The 28,000-nt window shown below is 44.2% G+C and overlaps 1 long non-coding RNA gene across 3 annotated transcripts in view; it reads right to left on the reverse strand.

Moving 5' to 3' along the window:
- Positions 1–26,117, reverse strand: part of LOC137635207 (uncharacterized) — a 55,680-nt gene extending 29,563 nt beyond the window's left edge. For 2 of the 3 annotated variants that reach the window (XR_011042617.1, XR_011042615.1), the window contains exons 1-4: positions 25,969–26,117; positions 16,807–16,890; positions 13,057–13,217; positions 3,300–3,714 (exon numbers count right to left, since the gene is read on the reverse strand). This is a non-coding gene — a long non-coding RNA (uncharacterized lncRNA). The remainder of the gene's footprint in view (positions 1–3,299; positions 3,715–13,056; positions 13,218–16,806; positions 16,891–25,968) is intronic. The other variant, XR_011042616.1, reaches the window with a different exon arrangement.
- Positions 26,118–28,000: the final 1,883 nt, after the last annotated feature.

Raw genomic sequence — 28,000 nt, forward strand, 5'->3', positions numbered from 1 at the left:
TATCTCCTTCTGGGGAGACGGTTAGAACGGCCTCTCCTTGAGCCGGGACATTTAGGTCTACTGGAGGCCTGGGCTGGGGCACCGCTCCTGCGGGAGGGCCGTGGGGATTGATGCAAGGAAGGGGAGGCGGCCTCCTGCCTAGCCGGAGGCATGGGCGGGTAGGCCCCATCCGCTGATGATCTCCTGTGTGAGGGCCGCCTTGTCGCCGGCTGCATGGGCTCGGACGAACTTAAATTTTCCCACTCTTTCTAGCGTCTCCGCCACCGCCTGAAGGGTGAACACGGTCTCGCCCCAGACCGGGGCATTCCTCAGGAATTTAGCTTCCAGCTCAGGGAGTCTACGAAGTAGTCTGTTCAGCACTGTGTCCCTCCTCCTCAGAACCCAGTTCGCCGTCTGGGTAAGGGACTGGAAGGTGAGAAACTTCATTGCCTTCCCCCCCCCCGAACGGATCAGTTCTTGTAAGAGGGCCTGGTTCTCTGGGATCGATAGGTCGTGCGCCAGTTGAAATCCTGCTAGGGTGCACGCCCACTAGTCCAGCCATGAGGTCACGTTGACTATGTCCTGAGCGGTGTCCTCCATCATGGCGGCCTCTGCTTGAGAGAAAACCACTGGTGCATTAAGTCTCCGCTCATCTGTGTTGCCCTGGTTCAGGGTAGCGACGGCTTCTTCCATTGTGCGGGGCCCTGAGTGCCGCCCGTATGGCACATAAAATTTCTTTTGGGTCCTCAGTCCCGGTAGGAGCTTGAAGGAACCCTGGGCTCTCAGGGAGTTCTTAGGGCCCGACACAAACTGATCAACGTGCTCCATCCCCAGGGCAATGTCAGGCGCTAAGGTCAGGGATGGCTTCTGTTGTACAGGATTGTCAACCATCCTGCCCAGATATAATAGCCAAGCTTGTTCCGAAGACGGCCGTGGTTCGTCCAGCCTATGGTGGTGGTGAATGAGGGGCAGAATTTTTCTGTACGAAGGCTCCTCGTCTGGGGAGCACTCGCCGGTGTCTAGCAACTCCTCCACTACTTGCACCTCCGTGTCGGAAGCATCTTCAAAGACGGAGGGATCCGTGGGCGCGGAGATATCCCTTCCCTCTTGATGGGTTGGTGGAGCGGCTGTCTCCGTCACGGCTGGAGCCGCCAGGGTGGGGGTAGCCGTCATGGGTCTACCCCCTCCAGGGGAGAACCGAATGGAGCTGCTTGAAGGTCGCGATAGCGGCAGGTTCCGTAACTTGGACGGAGCTGGTGCGACGAAGCGGCTGGGGTCCGAGCTGCTGGGAGCGGATGGAGCCGATGATTTGCCAGGCAAGGGAAAGTGTGCCAATGACTACACCCGACAGGCGGGCGGAGCCAAAGAGACACTGGGCAAGGTCGCGGAAGCGGCTCCAGCGGCCACCGAGGCAGGCACTGGGGCGGCAGCCGTCCTGCTCGACCCGCGAGGGTGAAAAGCCACTCTTACAAACCTCCCCCTTGGGGAACTCTTCTTCTTACTCCTTCTCCTCGAGGACTTCGCCTTTTTCCTCGCCGGGCTTGCGTGGGAGCTAGCCCTCCTTCTTCTGGACCTCTTCCTCTTCTTCCTGGTGTCCCGGTCGCTGGAGTCCTCTTCCGACGAAAAGTTGGAGGTCGAGGAGCTGTCCAAGGAGGAAGACGAGGCGGAGGAGCTGACGGAATCTTCTGTCTCTACCACAAGCCTTCTAGGGGCCCTCGGTCTAGATACCGGGGTCAAGGGCTCCATAAAGTCTGGAGGAAGCGTTGCTGAGGGCGCCGGGGGCGTGCGAATAGGGGCTCGAGAGGCATACCAGCCCTCGAACTCCTCTTCCTGCCGCATGGGGGACCTGAAGAACACGTGGTCCTCCTTTCTTTGTCCCGACCGCCCCCGGAACCCGCTGAACCTGAAAAACACTGCCACAATGGGGGGGTAGGAGCTGTTTCGGGCGTCCCCTACACCGGGCCTTCACTTGAGACGGGTCCTGCGGGCACCAGGAATTCGTCCACAACACATACTTCCGCCACACTAGCAGACCCCCCACCCGTCTGCGTAGGCCCCATATTAACAGAATCCCCGATATCAGACTCATGGGGACCGGCAATAGGCTGTTTCCCCGCAACGGACTTACCTCGTCCCCTACTCTGGGTAGGGCAAGGTGAAGGAGAACCTCTCTCTCCGAAGGCGCTGAGGGCGACGTCAACGGCGAGATGAGACCCGCCTTCTTGGGAGATCATTTGGGCGCCTTTTTCTTCTTAGTGGCAAACAGGGTCCACTGAAGCTCTGGCCAGGACTCGCACTCCAGGCACGTGGAGGAAGGGGAGCACTTATTTCCTCGACACGAGGCGCACAGCGTGTGCGGATTGACATCGGGCCTGGAAAACCAGGCCCCGCAAGACTTACCAGCTTGGGGCCCGGGACGACGCTGGGATTCCATAATAAGGAAACGCGGACACAAAAGCAACACAAGAACACAAGGGAAAGGGTAAAGAACACAAAGGGAACACGTGGTGCACAAGGGATGAGGAACACGAAGTAACACGTGGTACATAAGGTGGATCGGACGGGATAAGTGAGAGAGAGCGGCGAGATGATATCTAAGCTGCAACCAGACGCTTACTGATGACTCAGACCTAGCAGCGCTGCCTCGCGCGCTGACCCCGGGTCGCCCCGGGGCGAGTATCCTTCCGCCCTAGAGCGCCCCAACAAGGTAACGGAGAGAGGGGGGGAACTACGCAAAATTCTTGGTCGGTTAATGAGGAGATCCCAGATCCTCCTAAGAAAGTAGTTCGAGGTAAGTACTCCGTGTTGGGACAAAGAATATTTCATTAAGGACAAGTAATGTAATAGCTACTATACTGTATTTAAATTCTTTTCTTCCTACAATACCCACAGAGATATATACTTAATGCCCTATAAAAACAAATATAAATACATTTGAAATCACCCCATTTTCTTTGATCCAAAAGTCTCTTGCACAGGAAAATAAAACTTCTCCGCAAAAATTACATTTGAACCCTATCATATACCATCCTGAAACATGTTTTTTTTTCAACTGATTCAAGTTCAGGCACTTTTTTTTAATAACCCCTTCCAGATAGTGTTCCTCTCGTTAGACTCGACTTTTGAAGTTTGACTCGGGACTGAGAAGACATGACTCGCTAATTGATGGACAGGAAGTTCCCCTAGAACTGAACTGATTTGTTATTTTTCTCCCTCGAGGCGTCAGCCTGTTCTAGATGAGAGCAAAGAAGATGGCTGTTGGTCTAGAGGAACTGTGTGGATAGATACTCCGTCCACGACACCCACCACAAACAACTTACCACTTCGCCTGATACACTGAAGCAGATGACTCGTGGAGCTATCCTGCCGTGTGCTTCGCATCTGGCTTCGAAAAGCCTCTATTTGCAAGAAGCTGCTGGATGATCTCCAGATGCGAGGTCGTAGCGATAGTATCACTCAATGGAAAATCTTCACGGGTGGTCGGGAAGTGGAGGGAGCTCCCTCGGGGCCTCTGTGAGCAGTTGTACAAGATCTGGGAATCATTCTGCATGTTGCCGAAGCAGAGCTATGAAGATCATCGCTCGATCTTGCAATGCCCTAAACTTATCTGATAGCCTCCTTACTGGGCAGAAGGGGGAAGAACGCATCGATACCCTTTCTGTCCCGTGATGTTGAAAAGTGTCCTGCCTGGACGCACGGGCGTTTTTCCTTTCAAAGAACGACGTACAACATTATCTGCAAAAGAATATTTCATTAAGTACAAATTATGTAATAGCTACTATACTGTATCTGAATTATTTTCTTAATACTGTACCCACAGATACATATCAATGAGGCCCTATAAATATGATAAATTCGTAGATGATTTGTATTTTTCCTAACTATACAAACCTTAGCTATTTATTAGGGGTTATACTTTCAGCGGAGCTGAAATGACGAGCCATTAAAATTTAGCGAGGGTTAACTACCCACACCGCTAGTTAGCGGGGTGGTAGGGGGGTAGCTTCCTACCACTCCCGTTCACACACCTGTGATTTAGCCCACTTTCCTTGGAGGTAGGACTTCAAGGGGGATAGGGCTGGCGGGCAAGCTTGCATAAATAGCTAAGGTTTGTAGAGTAAGGAAAAATACATATTATCTACGAATTTGTCATTTGTTCCGTAACTGGAATACAAACCAAGCTCTATATTAAGGGTGACTCACCCATTAGGAAGGGTGGACCTCCCTGCCAATCTGGCTTTTGGTTCTACCCGGGGGCTCCTTATCTGAGTATGTTAGTACTCAAAAATAAGGAGTGCCCTGCCCTCGCTAAAACCTTGTTATGCAAGGTCCGCGGCCTACGCAAGCTGTGTGTTGAGACATGCAGAAGTGCGACTATCTAGGTAAAGTTATTCAGAGTCAATTGTAGGAAAAACCTGATGTAACCAAGAATTTCCCAATACCACGTCGCCAGGGTATGCGGACGCAACAGTATTAGCTTAATACTAGGTACTGTACACAAGGGAGCATGGTTTACCTGCAGTGGTTTGAGGTCAGCTTATGCAGAGAACCCAGGATGCTGCTTTCCCCACGAGAGGGGAGGATGAAGAAAAGAATAAGAGCCAGTCAAATCTTTTCATTCACGTAGACTAAATCCGGGTAACAGTGCCCTCAACCTTCTGCTACTTGTCCAATAAGGAGCTTGAGGTATACAACCAGCTGTTGTGCAGCCACCACAGGACCAATAGAGATCGTATCGAGTTCCTGTGGGTCACGTCTTGCAGGAGAAAGGTTGTGAAAGTCACCTGGAGCATTTACACCCTTGTTTGTACAACCTGCATCACAGAGTAATCTGCTGACATCATGGGTCGACATGTTGGATGAGGATCTGGATTCACAGTGTAGTTGATGACTCAATGAGTCCAGCAGAGATGATGTTTTGGTGATCATCCTCTCGTCTCTCCAAGTGCTGACGACAAGAGAACGATGGTGCCAAAGATTAATATCAAGATCAGGAATAAGAAATTTAATAGACCGTAAGTTGCTGTCCAACAAATGAAGATGAGAGTCAGCAGCTGAAGACCAGAAAGGAGAACAATACTCAAAACAAGGTAGAATGAAAGAATTTAAACACTTCTTCAGAATAGATTGATCACCGAAAATCTTGAAAGACTTTCTCAATAAGCCTATTTTATGTGCAATTGAAGAAGACACAGACCTTATATGTTTCTCACAAGTAAATTTACTGTCGAGAATCACACCTAAAATTTTGAAAGAGTCATACAAAGTTAAAGAAACATTATCAATACTGAGATCTGGATGTTGAGGAGCCACCGTCCTTGACCTACTTACAATCATACTTTGAGTTTTGTTAGGATTCAACTTCATACCCCATAATTTGCACCATGCACTAATTCTAGCTAAATCTCTATTAAGGGATTCACCAACCCTAGATCTACATTCAGGGGATGGAATTGATGCAAAGAGAGTAGCATCATCTGCATATGCAACAAGCTTGTTTTCTAGGCCAAACCACATGTCATGTGTATATAGTATGAAAAGTAATGGGCCAAGAACACCGGATATCACATTCCTATAATCACTATGGTGCCCATCAACAACAACTCTTTGAGATCTATTAATTAAGAAATCAATATTAATGCTAAGAAACGACCCACCCACTCCCAACTGTTTCAGTTTGAAAACAAGGGCCTCATGATTAACACGGTCAAAGGCAGCACTAAAATCAAGTCCAATCATACGAACTTCTCGACCACAATCAAGGGATTTCTGTACTGCATTGGAGATTGTAAGAATGGCATCACATGCTCCAAGGCCTTTACGAAAACCAAATTGCAAACTAGGGAATAGATGATTACCTTCAGCAAACCTATTAAGACGTTTTGCCAGAAGACGTTCAAAAACTTTAGATAATATGGGAGTTATGGAAATTGGGCGGTAATCAGTGGGACTTGAGCTACCACAAACACATTTACATAGAGGAGTAACATTACCAATTCTCCAACTAGTGCTAAAAGCTCCTCTTCTTGCTAACTTGCGCAAAATAACAGATAACTTTGGAGCTAAGAAATCTGCTGTCTTTATAAAAAACAAAGAAAAAATACCATTTGGGTCTACACCTCCATAAGCATCAAGGTCCATCAACAGCTTTAATCTCACGAGATCGAAAAGCTAAACTAGTTAGTTTAGCCTCAGGAAAACAGGAATGAGGAAGTTCAAGTTTTTCATTACTCTGTTTACTGTCAAAAACAGCAGCCAAAAGGGTTGCCTTTTCCTTTGGACAGTGAGTGACGGAGCCATCTGGTTTAAGTAAAGGAGGAACTGTTGCATCTACACCAAAAAGTGCAGATTTAAGGGTAGACCACCATTTATGTTTCTGAGTTGTACCAGAAAGTGTTTCTTTCATGGTTAAATTGTACTCCTTTTCAGTTGAGGCATAAACTCTCTGAGCAAAAGCACGAAGCTGAGTATAGTTGTTCCAGGTCAAATCTGATCTGTTACCCTTCCAAAGTTGATAGGCCTCCTGCTTCTCCAAAAAAGCACGTCTACAATCATCATTGAACCACGGTTTGTCCTTCACTCGGTACCTTAGCACACGAGAAGGGATACGCCTATCAATTATGTTGACTAGATTCTCATTCAAAGGGACAACAGGATCTACACTATTATATAATCGTGACCAATTCAAGCACAAAAGATCATGTAAAATCCCATTCCAGTCTGCTTGGGATTTCATATAAATTTTACAAGTATATGATATATCAGGGACAGGCTGCTCAGTCTTCATTAATAATGAAATCAAGGCATGATCAGATGTCCCGACTGGAGAACCAACCTTACCAGTTATAACGCCAGGGGAGTCAGTGTATACGAGGTCCAAGCAATTACCAGACCTGTGATTAGCTTCATTTATGATTTGCTCACAGCCTGATTCAGAAGCAAAGTCTAAAGCTCTTAAGCCATGGCGATCGGTAGGAGAGATAGAACTTAACCACTCCCTATGGTGAGCATTAAAATCACCAACAAAGACAAAAGAAGCCTTTCTATCATCTTCTTGTATTTTAGCCATAATGGTAAGAAGACAATCGAAGATAGAATCATCCATGTCTGGATTCCGGTAGATCGAACATAAATAAAAGTTGTTATGCCTGCCACAAACTTTTATTACCTGAATCTCATGACATCCACATTGATAGCAGGACTTATGAGAAGCAGGGTACTCGGTCCTAATATACACCGCCATTCCCCTGGCCCTAGGGATGGCATCACGTTTCAACATTATTGGCTTCTTAAAACCAGTTATAAGGAGCTCGGATGAGTGCCTCATATTAGAAACCAAAGTTTCTGAGCACAAAAGAATATCATACTGTCTGGACACAACTGTAAGGTCTTGGATATTTGCACGAAGACCACGAATATTGCAATACAGAAGACGACATTGACGAAATCTAGGACGTACTGGTCCCGGATTTCGCTCAATGTCTCCAGACAGCATAAGAATTAATAGAAATAAAAAAGAGACAGCATACTTAAAAACTAGATTAACAAGAATTATAACAAAAACAATATGTACAGAATTATAAACAAAGTGATTGATGATACCCATAGACTATAGTAAAAAGTCGGAAAAACTGGTCAACATGGAGGAGCCGATACACCATGCAAGGCTAAATACCCTCCAGGATAGCCACTTCAACTGAAGGGAGGACAGTAAGGATGGTTTTGAGAAGAAAAAGAATCAGAAAAAGGAAAAGACAACCTCTTGATAAACCACCAGGCATCCATGGCCCTTCTATTAAGCCTGCCCAACACACCATTTCAAAAAAAACAAGAGGAAGAAAAAAAAAATAAGATAGAATAGTGTGCCTGAGTGTACCCTCAAGCAAGAGAACTCCAACCCAAGACAGTGAAAGACCATGGTACAGAGGCTATAGCACTACCCAAGACTAGAGAACAGTGGTTTAATATTGGAGTGTCCTTCTCCTAGAAGAGCTGCTTACCACAGCTAAAGAGTCTCTTCTACCCTTACCAAGAGGAAAGTACACTGAACAAATTGCAGTACAGTAATTAACCCCTTGGGTGAAGAAGTGTTAAGTATCTCATTGTTGTCAGGTGTATGAGGAAAGACGAGAATATGTAAAGAATAGGCCAAACTATTCTGTGTAAGTGTAGGCAAAGAAAAAATAAGCCGTGACCAGAGAGAGGGATCCAATGCATTACTGTCTGGCCAGTCAAAGGGTCCAATACCTCTCTAGTGGTAGTATCTCAACGGGCGGAGGTAGCAGCAGTAGGGGATTCAGCATTATGAAGCTTCATCTGCGGTGGATAATGGGGGAGGGTGGGCTGTGACACCCTAGCAGTACCAGCTGAACTCAGTTGAGTCCCTTGTCAGGCTGGGAGGAACGTAGAGAGGAGAGGTCCCCTTTTCTGTTTCATTTGTTTGATGTCGGCTACCCCCCAAAATTGGGGAAGTGCCTTGGTATATGTATGTATGACCAAGTTTGGAGTTTAAAGAAAACTCTCGGTTCTGTTGCATATAATTCTGATGTCATTAAATTGGCAAATTACCATAAATAATTCTATTCAAATTTCTTATTTTTGGTCCAATTTCAATTATTCAAATCATTGTAAAGAGAATTTCATATACATAAAAAATGATCCAAAATTTTTTTTTTTTGTATAATGAAGTGTTTTTGAAATAAAAAGCTTTAAAAGTACTTTTATATGATTTGTTAAGTTTAAACAATATACATCATGATATCACTTTTAAATAGAAAACAAAATAATTATTCCTCTTATAATAAAGCTTCTTTTTTTGTGCCAGAATTGAATTGTGAATGAAGGAAATTCTGATAGAAAGGAAAAGGGAACATTTGGATGATGCAAATGTACCCTCATCAGAAAAGAAATAATCAATTTAAATGTTAATTCATGTTTACTATGTCAGTCTTAAACAAAAGGAACTTAAGTTGAAAATTCAAAATGTGCTGGAAAACTTGTTGGCAGTATAAAGATTCGAAGTGACTCTGATAGTGATGATTATATGCATGTTTTGCAATATCTGAAGGACAATTCTATGGAAGACTTACTGAAGAACAATGTAAAATGGAAACTTTCTAGGTTTGGAGTTTGACTGGCCTGACATTTCCGTATCTACGCTATTCGAAGCATCTAAGTATTATTGCTTTTCACATCGCTTCATTCGTACAGTTTTGTACCGGTGATTATATTTACTACTTAGTCGAAGCATCCAAGTATTAACTTTTCATTTTGCTTCCTTCGTACAGTTTTGTACCAGTAATTATAATTATTTATTCTTACCCAACTTCCTTGCAATAAAAAAAATGTACAATACTTACAAAAAAATGCTAGAAAAATTCCATTACAGAAAAAATTGAAATAAAGTAAATGAAGAGATGACAACAGTATTGTCTCAGAGTTTGAACAAAGGACCCACAACTAGATCCATATTTCACTCAAAAACTTCTGAGTATGACTTGTTTCTTTGGTAACCTTAAACTAGAAACCATCCATTACATACAGTTTCTACATCATCAGTAGGTAAAAAGCTGTATGATGCTCTGAACCAGGGAACTAATACAGAATAGAAACTTTAATTAAATGGATGTATTGACCTAAGAGACTGCCATGCCTGATTTCGCATACCACAAGGAGTGTTTAAGCAGAAATGTCGGCAATGTATTTAGAAAAACGAAAAACAGCTGAGGATTTGCCAAGAACGGCAGAATCTGATAATCAGGTAGAATCTATTGATTCTTTGTTGGAAGCTTTACAGTCAGGGAGAGTTGTCACAATGATGGACGCAGAAAAATGTTACCAGGGAATTTGTCATTTCAAATGTGTCCGAGACCATATACGTTTTCCAGAAAGTCCTTAATAGTTGTGTGGAAAATCCACAAACAGAAGTAAACAAGAAAAGAGACTTCATGGTACTGCACCAGTTCAAATCAAAATTATATATAGCATCGTTATCAAAAATACAACTGAAAAAAGTTGCTACCTCACTCTCATCATCACCTACGTCTATTGACGCAAAGGGCCTCTGTTAGATCTTGCATGTTCTCTATCTTGCGCTTTTAATTCAATACTTCTCCATTCCCCATCTATTTCACATTTCATTGTCCTCAGCCATGTAGGATTGGGTCTTCCAACTCTTCTAGTGCCTTGTGGAGCCCAGTTAAATGTTTGGTGAACTAATCTCTCATACCAAAGATGAATTATCATCCTATATTTCTCAAAAAGTCATCCATCATGCAGAAGAGAAAAAATATAAACTTTGTGGTAGCATGGCATACAGATGTAACTTCTGTCCATTGTAAACTAGTTCTTAAAAGTAAACAAGAAGCAGCTGATACAAAAATGGTTCTTCATGAAGTAAATGCTACAGGAAGAGGTGCTAACAAGCTGTCTTCGCTCCGGGCACTGATGTTCAGGTGCTTGCTGCAAGACGATGACCAAAACTAACATCTCAGTCATTCTTCAAGCTAAATTTTAGAACTAAAATCTTCATTGCTGATATTTTCATCATTGTAAACTTTGAAAGTATCTACATTACCTAAAATTCACAGTCTGGTGCCTTTAGTGATTTTGAAAGAAGTGTCTTATGTTCAACATGTATAACTTGCTTCATCAGGGGAATCTTAATAGCATATGCCACAATGATCAGTGCTTATGCTCTGACTCTTGATGCTGAAGACATTGTAAGTCTCTCTCTGCTGACCTTGATAGAATACTTACATTATTCCCTAGTCTTGACAAAGCATTCCTCCTTGGTGACTTTAACACCAGAGTTAACAGACTCATTTATGGCGAAATACAATCGGTAGACATGGAGCAGGTAAGATCAATATAAATGAAACCCTTTTCCTATCCAAGAGTTCAGAATTCAATCTATGCATCGCAAATACTATCTTCAGGCAAAGGAACAAATATAAGACTACCTGATAACATCCAAGGCACTTACTAGGTTATATCACTGAAAGAACCTGACTGTAAAGATGTAATGATCACAAGAGCTGCCCCTTTCATAGGCTGCTGGACTGCCCATCCTCTTGTCTACTAAGTGATAAAAGTCCTATCCATATACCAAGGCACTTCCCCCAATTTTAGGGGTAGCCGACATGAAACAAATGAAAAAAAAGGGGGACCTTTCTTCTCTACGTTCCTCCCAGACTGACGAGTGACTCAACCGAGTTCGGCTGGTACAGCTAGGGTGCCACAGCCCATCCTCCCACATTATCCACCACAGATGAAGCTTCATACTGCTGCTACCTCCGCGGTCATCCAAGGCTACCGGAGGAAGCATCAGGGCCTACCGGAACTACGTCACAATCGCTCGCCATTCATTCCTATTTCTAGCACGCTCTCTTGCCTCTCTCACATCTATCCTCCTATCACCCAGAGCTTTCTTCACTCCATCTATCCACCCAAACCTTGGCCTTCCTCTTGTACTTCTCCCATCAACTCTTGCATTCATCACCTTCTTTGGCAGACAGTGATAAAGGTAAGTCTTGAAAAGACTGTCAGGAATGGACGGATGCTGAAGAGAACCAGATTCAAGACTGAACATCTATATGACTCCTCTATAAAAAAATCACATTAGAATGGCCTTAGCAATAATCTACCAGATGAATATCCCCAGATATTAGAGGACACTGGGAAGAAACTCAAAACAAGAGTGTGGGACAGCTGCTCAGAAACAATTGGCATGAAAGATCACAAACACGAGGACTGGTTTGATGAAAATGACGAGGCAAACAAAGCTAACAGATGTAAAAAGAAAGGCACTGATTGATGACCTGAACAATCTCACCTTGGAAACTAAAAGACAAAAGCATAGACAACTGAAAGATGATGTTCAAAGATCCACAAGAACAACTGAAAATGAGTGGCGGATAAGCAGTTTCAAGAAATGCAAATAAAATGCTGACTTTTTCAGCACTGCAAGATGAGTATATGGTTCCATCTCACAAGGACTAGCTCCATAAGAAACAAAGAATGTGCTAGAAACCTCAAGGGTTCAATAGACATCTTTAATAGGTGGGGAACATTTCCAGGAATTATTGAATAGAGATCCTGTAAAAGATGAAAATGCCATTAATAACAGACCTCAACAACCAGTTGTGACACTGGACAGAATCCCAACCTTAGTTGAGGTAACATCTGCAATTTCTAGTCTGAAAAACAACAAGGCTCCAAGTATAGATGGCATACCAGTAGGTTTGACAGGAGATGCAGATTCATTATTTTGAAATCTGAAAGTATTCACAATGTTAGACAAATCTAGTGGTTGAATTAATCACAATCCAAAACAAACTGCTTTTTTTGGGCTCACTTTGACCTATTCATAAGAAAAGACGACAGTCTTTTGCAATGTGCCAAACAAGTATTCTTTCTTTCTTGTTTTGATTTTGATTATACAAATGTTATTTTTAAAAATTCTACTTCTTCTAACATTTTAGAAAAGCCAACACACACTGGATTATGTATAAACATTTTAAGAAGCATGAATTACCAAAGAAAATATTTATTAATGCAAATAAAAATCTTGCCACCTATGACACCTATAGAAAATTCTTTAACAATAATAAAAATGACAAATTTTAAAGTAATTTGTATCTTTCTTAACACAAACCTTAAACTCTTTATATAAACTTGGCCTGCCATCACCTATCCCCCTCATAGTCCTGTTTACAATCAAAAGTGATGAGACAACACTGGTGTGTGTGTACGTGCGTCTGTGTGTGCGTGTGTGAGCGGGGTAGCCGGCTACCTCCCCTACCCAACGCTAAGTAGCAGCGGGGGAGTTACCCCTCACTAAACGTCTTATGGCGAGTCATCCAGTTTCGCTGGAAGTATATCCCTAATAAAGAGCGGAAGGGTTTGCATTTAGCGTCGGAACAAAGATGATTTGATCCTACCCTCAACACAATAGCCTATACAGTACAGTACCTCAAAGTAACCTATAAGCTTACTTGTTTTCCTAGCCAATAACACTTCAATTTGTGGAAAAAAAAAAACCACTTTCCAGATAATCAAAAACTAAAAGCAACTTACTTTTAAAGGATTTCCATCCAGTACAAACAGATGCGATGTTTTATGAGTTCCTAAGGGAACTTTAAAGAAAGGGTCGGCGAGTGTCACAAGATCTGGCTATTTCCATCGCATCGGCGTCATGATTTAAAGCCACTTTCATCTTGGGGTGACAGCAACCTTACCTGGAATATTGCTCAATTAAAATAAATCAATATAAAAAAAAGCCCTTTTCCTAATAGTGTCACTTGAAAAATTCTAAAATTTGATCTAAATTCAGAGAAATTCATTGCTAGGCACCAAGACTTCATTCCAAAGTTTCATAGTACATAAAATATATAAATAATTGCATTATGTTATAAATTAAACATTAGGCTATCACGCTGTTATCCATTTACAAAATATTTGTACGACCTTAGTGACTATTCTTAACAAAACCGACATAGCTTCAGTCGGGAGAGAGCTACACTCTTCAACCTGTAAGGTACTGGACAGCTTTGAGATGCAAATAGAGTTGTCAAAACATATCTTATGTTTTTGTTTATCACACTTCTGTACTTATATTTTCTCATTATACTATGTATAATACCATTATACCATTATCAGAGATAAGTATGTACTGTATTTTTTAATTTTATGAATGGAATTGCTTTTTTTTTTTATTTTCCATCATAACTGCTTGTTGCAGAGCTCGTCGCAAGGTCACGTATATCGACATATGTCAAATTTGAAAGTAATTTGTATTTTTTATAACGACACAAAGATTTAGCTATTTATACATGGATATTACTTTATGCGAAGCTGAAAGAAAACGAATTTTGAAGTAAGAAAAATCTATTTTTGGGTGAGATAGACATGTTGTCCTGATGGAAGGTCCTCCCGGCAGCTTCCTACTGTATAATATTTCTGCGAGTGATATTATAAGAGAATTACCGTCAGGTATCACGGGGTTCTAACCCCCGGAACGACTATCCTAAGACATCGTGTGTAATCAGGGACGTATCCATAGATAACCATAGATATCTGTACCCCTAACAGACTTACCACAGTTTAGGAATCTAAGAAGGATAGGTGAGGAGACTTTTAACGAGGGTTAAGCACCCATTCGCTAATTAGCAGGGTGGGGGGTGGGAGTAGTAGCCACCCTGCTCACTAACACACCTGAGCTATTAACCTAATTTGCTAGGAAGTAGGACTTCAAGAGGGACAGGTACTGGCGGGCCAATTTATATAAATAGCTAAAGGTTTGTGTCACTAGGAAAAACACAAATTACTTCCTAATTGTCATTTATTCCGTCACTAAATAACAAACCAAAGCTATCTATATGGGATGACTTACCCTTGAGAAAGGTGGAAGTCTGTGCCAATTGGCTTTTTGGCTTTGACCCGGGGTTTTCCCCTTTATGTGTTCTGCACATAATTGGCGGAAACCCTACACCTCACTAAAACCGTACTACGCATGGTCCGCGGCCTACAAAAGCTGTGTGCTCGTGATACTAGCAATGAGACTGTCTTGCTAAGAGTTCTTCCGAGCCCTTGGACTCTTCAGAGGTTACCAAGACATTACCTAATACCCCATCGTTAGGGTATGGGGACGCAACAAGTATTGAAACAATAAGAGGTTACACTAGGGGAAATGGTTTACCTGCAGATAGTTGAGGTCAGCTTTGCAGAGGATCCTGGGTGCTGATGCCCCAAGAGAGAGAAAGGTCAAGAAAAGAAAGAGCCAGCCATTCTTAAACATTCATCCCAGACTAATCCCGGATAACCTTCGCCTTCAAACCCTCTGCTACCTGTCCATCAAGGAGCTTGAGGTATTAAACTACTTATTGTGCAGCCACCACAGGACCAATGGAGAACGTCTCCATGTTCCTGTGGGTCACATCTGAAGGCAGTGGACTGTGAAGGTCGTCTGATACTTCTACACGCCACAGAGTGGTTTCTTTTGAGCGGCAGGGACGTTGCAATGCCCCTGGCGTCATGAGCTCTGGGTCTTCGTGTTGGTAGAGGATCGGGATTCAGGGCCAGGTCAATGACCCTCCTTTTGACCTTCCCCGTGCTGATGATGAGTGCAAATGCAATAATCCAGCCCGCACGTGTGCCCATCCCATGGGATACCGTTGTACATTTTTAGCTGGTCTCGCCACCTGCCGTGTTGTGTCACTTTCCTGTACAAGATTGATTGATTGATTTAAAGTTTTCAGGCATCCTGACATCTAAGGTCATTGACGCCGGTAACATTTAATTTATGTATACAAAATTAAAAAAATAAAATAAAATAAAAAATAAAAGAGTATTCAATTAAAATCATAAAAGTTATAGTTTTCAGAAGACCTGCTTACGAAATAAATCTAAAAATGCCACTTGCATAGTAGGACACATCATTTCCAAGAATCTTGGCAAGGATGAGCCTGCCATCCTCACCTCAAGCCTCAAACAAATATCTATTCCTTAAGTTGTTATAATTGGGGCATTCAGTCAACAAATGCCTTACTGTTAGAGGTACTAAACAGTCGTCACAATACGGTTGGTGTTGGCCCTTCAGCAGAAACTCGTGTGTCAACCGAGTGTGACCAATACGAAGACGACAAAGATATGTCTCCCATTTTCGGGGCATCATATTGTACCTCCATGGAGATATGACATTTGTTACCTCTCGCATTTTATTCCCATCTAGGCTATCCCATTGCTGTTGCCATTTATTGCAAATCAATTTCTTGATTTCAGGTAAGAAATCATTACAGAGAATGGGATACCTTCTTGGCAGCAACTCGGATGCAGCATTCTTAGCCAGTGAATCTGCCTTCTCATTCCCACACACACCTACATGTGCTGGAACCCAACAAAATTGAACCGTTATACCTCTCCGTCCAATAATAAAAAGCCATTCTAAAATCTTTAAAACTAGAGGGTTATTAGAATTAAAAACTTCTATAGCTTGAAGGACACTTCCTGTACAAGAATGTTTTTCCTAAACCTCAAATCACCACCCTAACACTCCTTTTCCTTTTCCATTTTCTTCTCTGAAAGCTTTTGATAATTTTCCCTTCCATAAAATACTGAACGGCTTTCATCTGTCCCTTCTGTAAGAGAATGTAAGCAAAATAAATTGACTAAGGACCCATGTCCAATTCTTTTTGATATGCCTGGTTTTAATACTAAATCAGAACACACACTAATTAGGTAATACACTATAGCTTACAGTATACTGATACAAGACACCCCAACCCAAACATTCAAAGCAAATTCATTTGAAATTCAGTTCCGTACCTAGTGCAATATTCACGTTTTGTTGCACCTAGAACACGTTTGTCGTATACATTAGACTATCACAGAAACATTGAACTTTGCAATGTCAAACCTTCATTAACCCTTTTACCCCCAAGGCTCTTTGGAAATTTCCAACCCTTAACCCCCAGGGGTTATTTTTTTCCCAGCATATTTTGCAGTATATTTTTTTTTTTAAATTGCTCTAACAGCCTTAATTTTTGTCATAGAGGGGTCAGGTTGGTCTCATTCTCTTGGAAAATGCCTGAATTTTCTCAAAAAAAAATATAAAAAATATGAAAAAAAAAATTTATAGCATTTTTTTTGCAAGGACGTACCGGTACGTCCATGGGGGTAAAGGGATGGGTTTTGTGAAACGTACCAGTACGTCCTTTGGGGGTAAAAGGGTTAACATGAAAACATACACCTTCAAAATATAATTCATTCATGTCAGCACAATCTAGGAACAAACTACTGTCAATACACATCTTAAGAATACCATTTCACCTTGGTTAGAACAGCTTCAAGTTCCACTTCAGTGCAGTGTTGGAAGGCAGCTTCACGATAGAAAAATTTCAACTTGTTTGATATCTGAAAGTATGAGTCATTTTAAACAAAACTAATGGTTGAATTGATAAGTCAAACACAAAATGAACTTTTGGTTTACTTCGATGAATTTAAAACCCCTCATAAAATACTAACGAGAGGCAAGGTCTCTTGCAAATGACAAAGAATAAACGAGCACTCCTCTCTCTCTTGTTTTGATTAGAATTATACAAATGTTATCACTATTTTTTTTATCTGAAGTTTTTTAAATAAAGCTTTCTATTTAGAACTGGTCAAAGATTCAACAATTTCAATTACCAAAAATGAATTCATTACTACAAAAAATCATAAATCTACGTTTAAATTTATGGAAACTTCTACAGCAGAGTAAATCTATAGGTATTAACAAAAAAATTAGGTGAAGGCATGACGGTAGAACTTACGGTCTATTAAGTTTCTTATCCCTGATATGACAAATTTGGAAATAATTTGTATTTTTCCTAACGATGCAAACCTTTAGCCGTTTGTTAGGGGTACTGTATTACTTTCGGCGAAGCTGAAAGGACGAGCTAACAGAAAGACACGCCCTGGAAGGGCTGACATCTTCAGGAAAGGCTCGCGAACGAGACCTCCATGGTGTGTCATGATCCGGGGTATATTGAGGAGAGGGTGAGCAGTGAGATAGCGATCGGAGATATGGTAATCGCTGGTGTGCTGGAGAGCGTTGACGCGCTAGAGAACGCTGGTGCGTTGGCGAGGTTGGCGAGCCACTGGAGCATGATCTCGACGGTGCCTAGCATCGGGAACGGAGACGGCAAGGAGGATGATGAGTCGTAGAAGATCAGCGCGTAGGATGAACTAGAACAGGGATGTGTCCTTTGCAATGATGAACATCCACCTAAGGGGATCATGCGTGATCCACAGGAGAGTCCAAGGCCGAAGTCTCCGAGGACTAGCGGCAGAGTCGTCGGAAGAAGGTCCAGTAGCAGGTGAAGGTCGAGGGCCAGAAGACGACTGACAAGGAGGCTCCTCTGCGGAGGAAAGCTGCGTTGATGAAGCTGAAGAGCCAAAGAGGCAGGCACACTTCTAAGGTGATAACGCCCTCTGAGGTTGTTGGATCAGCAAGCTGACCTTCAGCAGCAGCAATCCTCTGAAGAGGCGTCTCTATGAGTGGCCCCTCTTGCAAAGAGAGGTGATCACTTCACAGGACAGACTTGCCTTGGACTTTGTTCCGGCCAAGACAGAAGAGGCGACTCAGCAAGGGGGAAGCGTAATCTCAGCTAAGATACAGCAACCACAGTTGGTGTCGATGTGAAGTGATGAAGATGATGAAGGAAAGTTCTCCCTCAGAAGGGAGGACAACCCAAGCTCTATGCTTCCTGTCACCAAGCCTTGTTCAAGTGGAAAATCTGCAATGAGCGTAGCATGAGGAAATGTAGCCGAAGCTAGTTCCACGAAGATGGAGTGCTGATCAGGAGCTGCCACGGTCGTAGAAGAACAGGAAAGTGACGGCAGATCCCCAAGGCGCGACCAGAACTGCTCTACTTCCTCAGCTCTCTTAGTCGAACGAAGAAGAATGGCATCGCTAACTGAGGAAAATAAAATAAATTATGTAAGATAAAACTCCCTCGGGAAAAGCATTTAGTGAGCAGGCGGGAAAGGTGTCCACCGAGAGAACAGACACAAAATAAGAATTACGCACTCCCTTCCCAGGCCGACATTGATGGGAAAAGGATAGCGGCAGCGAAAAAACTGTAATAAAACAAGAATTACAATTAATTAATTCAGGTAAAAATATTCACTAATCGGAAGAGCCACTGGACCCTCTGGCGGGAAGGGTTCCCTGCGGAGAAGCTAGAAAGGTAAACAACAAACAATTATAATTTCACATAATTAATGACGAAACCAATCGGAAGAGCAACCTAACCCGCAAACGGGAAAGGTGCTCCGCCCCGCAGAGTATACTGTCGGAAGCCATTGAAAGGTGAACGGCGATGACCTTGAGAAAGAGTAAGACAGATGTCAAGCTCTGAAAAGGCCGCACTCCCTTCCCTCAGTAGATTCCACGCAGAGGGGAAGGCGATGACAACAGCTGAACGATGACGATTCCCCTGCGGAGTCGGCCGACTCACACGGAAGACTATTCGCCAACGGGATGACGGATAGTCAAGGGGGAAAGGTCGGAAGGGAAGATTCTCCGTCCTTAAGAACCTGCCGTACTGCGTTGTCACACACAGAGCTTAAACACTATAAAGAAAACAACCGGTCTCCATCCGAGCCAAAAGCAAAGTGAGCTCAATCACAGGTGTGTGAGTGGGAAGGGTAGCGAGCTAACTCACCTAACCCCCACTAACTATCGGGATGGGTGGTTAACCCTTGCTAAATTTTAATGGCTTATCCTTTCAGCTTTGCTAAAAGTAATATCGTAATAAATAGCTAAAGTTTGTATTATGAAAAATACAAAATATCTCGGAATTCGTCATTTTCAGCTTCATCTCATTATTATTATTATTATTATTATAATTATAAGAATAGAAATAATACTAAAAATATTACCCAAGGAATGTGATCGTCTACTAGCTGTAGTACTTTTTAAGATGTGAGCGCGTGCGCTCGCAAAAACAAAACATACAGCTGGTGTAGCAATCATACCCTCACTGGTTTGCCTACCCCTCTTGTGGGCGGGGCTTGCTATCGTTCACAAGCGGTAATAAGAAGCTGACAACATTCATCTGGCTGCCTTGTGGACGGGGCTTGCTATCGTTCGTAAATGTAAGCAGAGGCTACTAATGTTCCCTTGGGACTAAAGGCTTGAAATAATAACCCTGTAAGGGTATACAGTACATCACAAGTCCGTTGTGCGATTGCTCCGAAGCTCTCCATTCCGTCGGGCAAAAAAGCCCAAGAAAATAACCCTGAAGGATTATGTTTCAAAACTCGGTGTCTAACTTGAAGTCGTCGTGTCCTGGGGCATACTGACACATGCGGCTGACTCCAGCCATCGATAGTAAATCGTATTTGTGGCAATAACCTTGGGGTTTTGTTTTGGTGGGAGCGCATGCGCCACTAGAATTCGTTTCAGCCTTTTATACAGTTTCAATAAACACCTGTAGTTGTGTAAAACTTCTCCTCGGGGAAGAAAGCTACCCATAATAAGCAGTCTCGCATGAAGGATTTGTTGTCCCAGAACGCAGAGAACATAAACACTAGGCTGATTCGTATAGGCTTGCTAGCAAACATGGTGAGAATCAGCGAGCGGTGGCGAGCGTCCGCAAGCGCAGGCGATTGTCCGCAAACGCTGACAAGCGCTCGTGAACGGCATCTGATACTATCGAACGCTGGTGAACGTTCACAAAACACTGGTAAGCGCTCGCAAACGCCAGCGAGAATTAGTGAATGAGAATTTGAAAAATGTCAGCATTGAATCTTACCTTCACTGCTAGAGACAGTAGTGTACACTACAGTAGCCCTGGCGAGGAGGGTTTCACAAACCCGCCATTGTCAATAAGGCGAGACGAGGGTCTCCCAAATTTACCATGGGTACTAAGACGAGATGGGGATCTCGCATGAGGCGATAGGCTCGCAAACTGCCATGGGAACGAAGGCGAGGCAAGGTCTCACAAACCTTCGTCTCCGATACTAAGGCGCTGAGGTTCGTATAGATTTACCAGCGAACGTGGTGAAAATGAGCGAATGGTGGCAAGAACTTGCGAACGCCATCTGATACTAGCGAACTCAACTCCACATACCCCAACGCCACTAATGGACTCATTACAGCACAAATCATTTTGCGTTCTGGCATTTCCAAATGCAGTTTTGCCATGGCAATTAGCTACTTCAGCAAATTGGAATTCCTACTCCGTTAGTGGACTAAATACGGCTCACTACTGAGTTTCGGAGTGTGAGGTCAGATGACAGATTCAGACGTCTACCGTAACTCGCCCCTCGCAACCGAAGGGCATGGCGCGATATTCACACAAGTAACGCAAACGGCTCCACAGATGTCGATGGGACAGAAGTTACAGCTCCCTCCATTCACACCGGACGCAGCAACGGTATGGTTTCAGCGTGCAGAGTCAAACTTCAGGTTGGCAAACATCATCGATGAAATAATTAAATCGGACATGGTGATGTTAATGCTAACACCAGACGCATTTAGGAGGAGTTCCCCTGGCTGAAACAGAGGCCGGGACCCATGAGGTACAGCGACCTGAAGAAGAAACTGATGGACATCTACGACCTCCCGGTACCCCTGAGGGCCCAGAGAGCCCTCGACCTGATGACAATGCCCCTCGGCGACATACGTCCCTCGGTAGCCTGGGACGAACTGATGGACATCCTCCTGCTGAACGAGCTCGGCTGCGATGGGCGTCCCAAGGGGATAAGCCTGTCAAGGTAGATCTTCGTGCGTTGCCTTCCCAAAAGCATCAGCGCCCAGTTGGAGGGTGCCGAGGGCCTGGACGTTCCATCGTTGGTCGCGAAGGCCGACAAACTCCACCTGGCAGCCCAGACTGCCAGATACGCGCCACCACCTCTGTCAACGCCGTCACGGAGGAGCCAGACGAAGTAGGGGTCAACACGATCCACAGCGGGAGACCCCAATACTCCTGGCCACGGCTTCCGCTGCATGGACAGTAGCAGCAACGCCAGCAGCGCCCCCAGCAGGAGCAACAGCAACAACGAGAGGACCACTACCACAAGGGCCTCACCTTCGCAGATGGTGCTACTTCAATCAAGACTGGAGGAAAGGGGCGCGAAAGTGTGTCCATCCGTGCGCCCATCCAAATAAAACTAGGTGGGCGACCATGCCTACAAGCAACCGTGGAGCAGTCGAGGCCCGATCACACGGGCTTCTACATCCTCGACGTAAACTCACCAAAAAGATTCCTGGTGGATACCGGCGCTACAGTGTCAATGTTCCCACCTTCAAAGAATAACCTAGGCCACCAATCAGACGAAAAGGCCGCCCTGGTTGCCACGAACGGCAGCCCCATCACCTGTTATGGGACGAGGACACTGAAGACATCCATCATGGGCCAGGATTACACTGGCCTTTCCTGATCAAGGTGCCCCTCCTAGGTGCCGACTTCATCGCTCACCACGGACTGCTGGTAGACGTGTGTCGCAAACGACTGGTCGATCAGAGGACCACCTCTCCTTCGGGCCCAGGCTTCCCACGTGCTCAGTTACGCCCCACAAATACGACCGCCTGCCGCAGGAATTCCCGGAGGTCTTCAAACCCGAGCTACAACAACTGGAGGGGTTCCCTGCCAAGCATGGGATATTCCACCATATCTCAACGACGGGTCCCCCAACCCACTGTTGGTTTAGAAGCCTCCCTCCGCAGAAGATACAGGACGCCAAGCATACCTTCCAGGAGACAGAGCGCATAGGAATCTGCAAAAAGGCGATTATAGACCCCTAAATCTGGCCACGACACTTGACCACTTACCGTTGCCAAACATGCAGGATCTCACCGGGGCCCTCCACGGGGCCACTATTTTCTCCGAGATGGATCTCAAAGTCTTATTATAAGGTCGCCATTCAGTACGACGACATCCCAGAGATGGCCATCATCACCCCCATTCGGGTCCTACGTCTTTTCCTACTCGACGTTCAGCCTGAGAAACGAGGGACAGCATCTTGGGGACGTTCCATTCTGTACCGTCTACGTCGATGGCATCCTCGTGTTCTTTAAGATGCGGGAGGAACACCTGGGGCACGTGAGGACGGTTCTGAAGCACCAGTAGGAGAATGGCCTCGTGGTACGCTTCGACATATGCACGTTCGGGGCTGAGAAGGTGGAGTTCCTGGGGTGTAAACTCACAAAAAGGGGCGTGCGTCCTGTGACGTCGAAGGTGGATTCCATAAACCAATTCTCCACGCTGACCTCCGTGAAGTCCCTTCAAGAATTCATCGGCATGACGAACTACTACAAGAAGTTCTTACCCAATGTTGCCAGTTTGATGAAACCTCTTCTCAACGTCCTGAAGGGGAAACCAAAAAAGCTACAGTGGGGTCCCTCTCAACAAGTACTCTTCGAGCAAACAAAAACTGCCCTCTACATGGCCACAACCATGGTGTACCAAGACCACGGGTCACCCGAGGTTAACTACGGACGCCAGTACGTTGGATGCGGCACCATCCTAAAGCAGGTGATCAGCAACGTGCCCCAACCATTCACCTTCTTCAGCAGGATGTTAAAACCATCCGAGACTCGCTACAGCACTTTCAAACGCAAGCTTCTGGCAGTGTACCTCGCCATAAGGGACTTGAAATACCTGCTGGGGGGAGCTTCATTCATCATCCAGACAGACCACCAGCCTCTGGTCCACGCCTTCAACAGCCCAGGAACGACATCTGGCGGCCATCTCTGAGTTCGGCTGCACTATTAGCTATGTCCCGGTGGGAAAAAACCCTGTGGCCGATGCTCTGTCAAGAATCAGCATCAACTCCATCCTCATCGGGGTGGACTACGAGGAAATCAGCCCAAGAACAAACAGGCGACTCCACCACAGCAGACGCGATAAAGGCTGGTATTCAACGTCATCCACGGTCTCTCACACCCCTCATCGAGGACTACCACCAAAGTTCGTGTGGCTGGGGATCAGGAAGGACTCATACGAGTCGGCAGGTGCATGTACGGCGTGTCAAACCAGCAAGGTCAGCCGTCACACCGAGTCAGGAGTCGTCAGTTTCCCTCAACCTAAGCGACGGGTTGGACATATCCACGTCGACATTGTGACGCCTTCACCACCCTCGGGTGACGCCAGGTACTTCCTCACATCACCAAGCCTGGGGATGCATGGTCCACCCAACAGCAACGATACTTGGCGCCCATCTCCGACTTCGGCTGCACTATTAGCTACGTCCCGGGGGGAAAAAACACTGTGGCTGACGCTTTGTCAAGAATCAGCATCAACTCCATCCATAGTCAGCAGTTTCCGTCAACCCAGGCGACGGTTCGGACATATCCACGGCAACATTGTGGGGCCCTTACCACCCTCCGGCAACGCCAAGTACCTCCTCACAATGATCGACCGTCCAATGAGGTGGCCAGAGGCAACTCCCATGACCAAAGCATCGACTGACACCTACACCCAGGAACTTCTCTCCGGCTGGGTCAGCCATTTTGGGATCCCGGACAACATGAAAACCGACAGCGGACCCACTTCCATATCGAACCTGTGGGTATCCCTCACTCGCCTGATGGGGACCAACCTGCACAGCACGACTGCCTAAAACCACACAGCCAACGGCATGGTCGAAAGAGGCCATTGGTTCCTGAAAGCGGCCTTAATGGCTCGATGCACAGACGAGAATTGGGTTGAGCAACTTCCCTGGCTCCTCCTCGGTCTTCGAACGGCTGCGAAAGCAAACGGTGATGCCTCTTCGGCAGAAAAAGTCTATGGGGAAACGCTCATGGCCCCTGGCTAGTTTTTCCCCTTCAATCCAGACACCGAAGACGTCAACCTCGCCCAGCTTTGTGAAAGCGCAGGAAAATTCACGCCTTGCCACAAAACGTATGTAGACAGAACAAAGCAATTTAGACCTGCCTCGCTGGACACCTGCCCCTACGTCTTCGTCAGACAGGACGGTCACTAGCTCCCACTCTCACGTCCTTATAATGGGCCCTATCATGTGCTGGAGAGGACGAAGAAGGCATTTAAGGTCATGGTCCACGAAACAGAAGACTGGCTGACTGTGGACAGATTAAGGCCTGCTCGTTCACAAAGCGATGTCGACGTGTACGAGCAGCAAGGGCGGCGCCCACGAGTACTTCCCCAGAACAAACAAATAGAAGACGCAAGAAGTCCGACCAAACGCAGTTCCAAGAAACTACAACCAGCAGTCAAACCCCCTGTTTCTCCTCAACGGGGCTGCATCCTGAGACTGCGTATCGAGAATAACGGCCCTCCAGTCATAGTGTTTCGACGAAGGGGATGCCTGCAACCCCCGTCTTGCTACAGCGACTAATATGTATATTTTACCCATTTATTTCTTTTCATACAATCATTAAAATGATCCCCTTTTAATAACTGTCTTGGGGAGGTAAGTAGTTACAAAGACAACATGTAGGACGTTGTAGCACACTTTTCAGCATTGTAAATATAGTATTCTCTGTAAATACCCTGTATATATTGATTATGCATTTAGGCGCGAAATCATTTGCCCTTCATTTTTATGTGTGATTCATCATTATATGTACAGTAAAGTGTGGGCTTTTATATTAATCATAACGTCAGTGTTAGAAAACACAAATGCCTGTTCGCAGTCGGTCAGTCACCTGCCCAGCAGGATGCTACTTTGCTGTCCGCACAGGTCAATGTCCTTTGCCCATCTCAGGAATAAAGCATCACTCGGCTATGGTCAGTCTCTCGTACCTCACAACCTTCCTTGCACAGGGAACCCGTGAGAACCAATGAAGGCAGCTCAAAACAAATGGGCATTTTATTAAGCATTAGGCCAGTTACTTTTAACCGAAAACCGGTTAAAAAGGTTGGCGAGAGAGAAAGACTACGTATTTACCGAGCTGAAATAGAAAGTGATGGTTAGTCGCTAGTGCTGGTGTGAGCGCTAACTAGAGGCGGGTTGTTACACCCTGACAAAAAAGCTTCATCGGCTGGTTTCAGCATCGCCGAAATAATACTCCAAAGTAAAGAGCGGACGGTTTGTATTTTGCACAGGAACAAAACCAGTTTCAGGAGTTAAGCTGTTTGAGAAGCAAACACTAGGTTGAGATTTAGTCTTAGGGTAAGCTAAGGGTACGGTGGCCTACACGGGTGTGATACACTTCCCACGGGTTGGGAAGGAAGCAAGGATCAGCTCGTAGGGTCACGATGGAAACCTTAGGTTAGGAGGTGCCCTAGCGTTGTTTCCATTTCAAAACAATTCCCACAATCATAAAACCTCTAAAATATTGGTTTTTCCCTTTACATTTCCATCAGAAACATAAATTACTTGAAAATATACCAATAACTCTTCTTATTTATTTATTAGGAATATTGTATTGGAGCCTTTGTACAACAACGGCCAGTTCCTTCAGCAAGCATAAAAATATGGACACCCACTAAACTTCGCCCCCCCCTAACCTAACCTACGAGACGTGTGCTTACCACTTACCTAATAGGGGGCTGATGCCCCCCTGCGACCCCCTTACATTACAGTATACTTAAGTCTTCATCTTACAGGTGGCCGTTATTATACATACACCCCAGCTGAAACAAAGATAAAAGAATTAAAGCTTTTTTTTTTTTTTGACAAAAAATTTGTAAATTTTTGCATTCTATTTAGTAGAATAAAAGAACGATATATTGACATAAAACATCAAATTTTAAACTGTTACAATCTATAACTATTTTTATAATACTGGAAATCATATAGAGAATCAACAGTACTGTACATGCTATTTGAATTAACAGTACAGTCATTGTTAACAGACGCCTTTTATTTCTGTGTATTGATTTTCACATTTTTCACTTATAAACAACTCCAATTTTAATCTTTAAGTGTAAATAAATTATATAAATATGGCTAGAATATTGTTCCAAATGATTAAAAACAATAAAAATAATCAAAATATCATTGAAAGAAGTAAAATAATGTGGAGGATTCATTTTATTTTAATTTATTTTTTGTTTGCCAAATCAAGAGTGAGAGAGAGAGAGAGAGAGAGAGAGAGAGAGAGAGGAGAGAGGAGAGAGAGAGAGAGAGAGAGAGAGAGAGAGAGAGAGTGAGTGTGTGTGAGTGTGTTTATTTAAGTTTTGTCACACAGAGAGAGAGAGAGAGAGAGAGAGAGAGAGAGAGAGAGAGAGAGAGAGAGAGAGAGAGAAGTGTTTACAGTATTGGCTTAGTTTTGTCACAGAGAGAGAGAGAGAGAGAGAGAGAGAGAGAGAGAGAGAGAGAGAGAGAGAGAGAGAGAGTTGTTGTAGTATTGTTAAATATAGACATTTTATTTGCTTTAGCTTTGTCATTAATGAGAGAGAGAGAGAGAGAGAGAGGAGAGAGAGAGGAGAGAGAGAGAGAGAGAGAGAGAGATTGATTGATTGATTCAAAGTTTTCAGGCATCCTGACATCTGAGGTCATTGACGCCGGTAACATTTAATTTATGTATACAAAAATAAAAGATAAAATAAAATAAAAAATAAAAGAGTATTCAATTAAAATCATAAAAGTTGAATGTAATAAAAGTTAAATATTTTTCAGAAGACCTGCTTCTGAAATAAATCTAAAAATGCCACTTGCATGGTAGGACACATCATTTCCAAGAATCTTGGCAAGGATGAACCTGCCACCCTCACCTCGAGCCTCAAACAAATATCTATTCCGCAAGTTGTTATAATTGGGGCATTCAGTCAGCAAATGCCTTACTGTTAGAGGTACTACACAGTCGTCACAATATGGTTGGTGTTGGCCCTTCAGCAAAAACTCGTGTGTAAACCGAGTGTGACCAATACGGAGACGACAAAGAGACTTCTCCCATTTTCGGGGCATCATATTATACCTCCAAGGAGATATGTCATTTGTTATCTCTCGCATTTTATTGCCATCTTGACTATCCCATTGCTGTTGCCATTTATTGCAAACCAATTTCTTGATGTCAGGTAAGAAATCATCACAGGGAATGGGATACCTTCTTGGCAGCAACTCTGATGCAGCCTCCTTAGCCAGTGAATCTGCCTTCTCATTCCCAGACACACCTACATGTGCTGGAACCCAACAAAATTGAACTGTTATACCTCTCCGTCCAATTATGAAAAGCCATTCTAAAATCTTTAAAACTAAAGGGTTATTAGAATTAAAAACTTCCATAGCTTGAAGGACACTCCTTGCATCACTAAAAATTGTAAAATTACCCTCCTTTTCCAACGCTATTTTCTCAATAGCAGTTAATATGCCATACAGTTCGGCAGTAAATATGGAAGCGGTCAGAGGAAGTGCACCTCTACAATTAAAACCATTACTATGTACTCCAAATCCAACGCCAGCATCAGATTTGGAGCCATCAGTATAGATAAAAGTTGATCCTCTATGTTCTTTAACATGTTCATTAAAAAGAGACCTGGCTTCTAGGTCTGACATATTCTTCTTATCTCCAATAAAATATTTACAAAAAGATATCTCTGGTAACTTCCATGGAGGCGTTGTTGATACC

Source organism: Palaemon carinicauda, unplaced genomic scaffold (genome assembly GCF_036898095.1).
Source record: "Palaemon carinicauda isolate YSFRI2023 unplaced genomic scaffold, ASM3689809v2 scaffold1012, whole genome shotgun sequence".
In the NCBI taxonomy this organism is placed as follows: domain Eukaryota; kingdom Metazoa; phylum Arthropoda; class Malacostraca; order Decapoda; family Palaemonidae; genus Palaemon; species Palaemon carinicauda.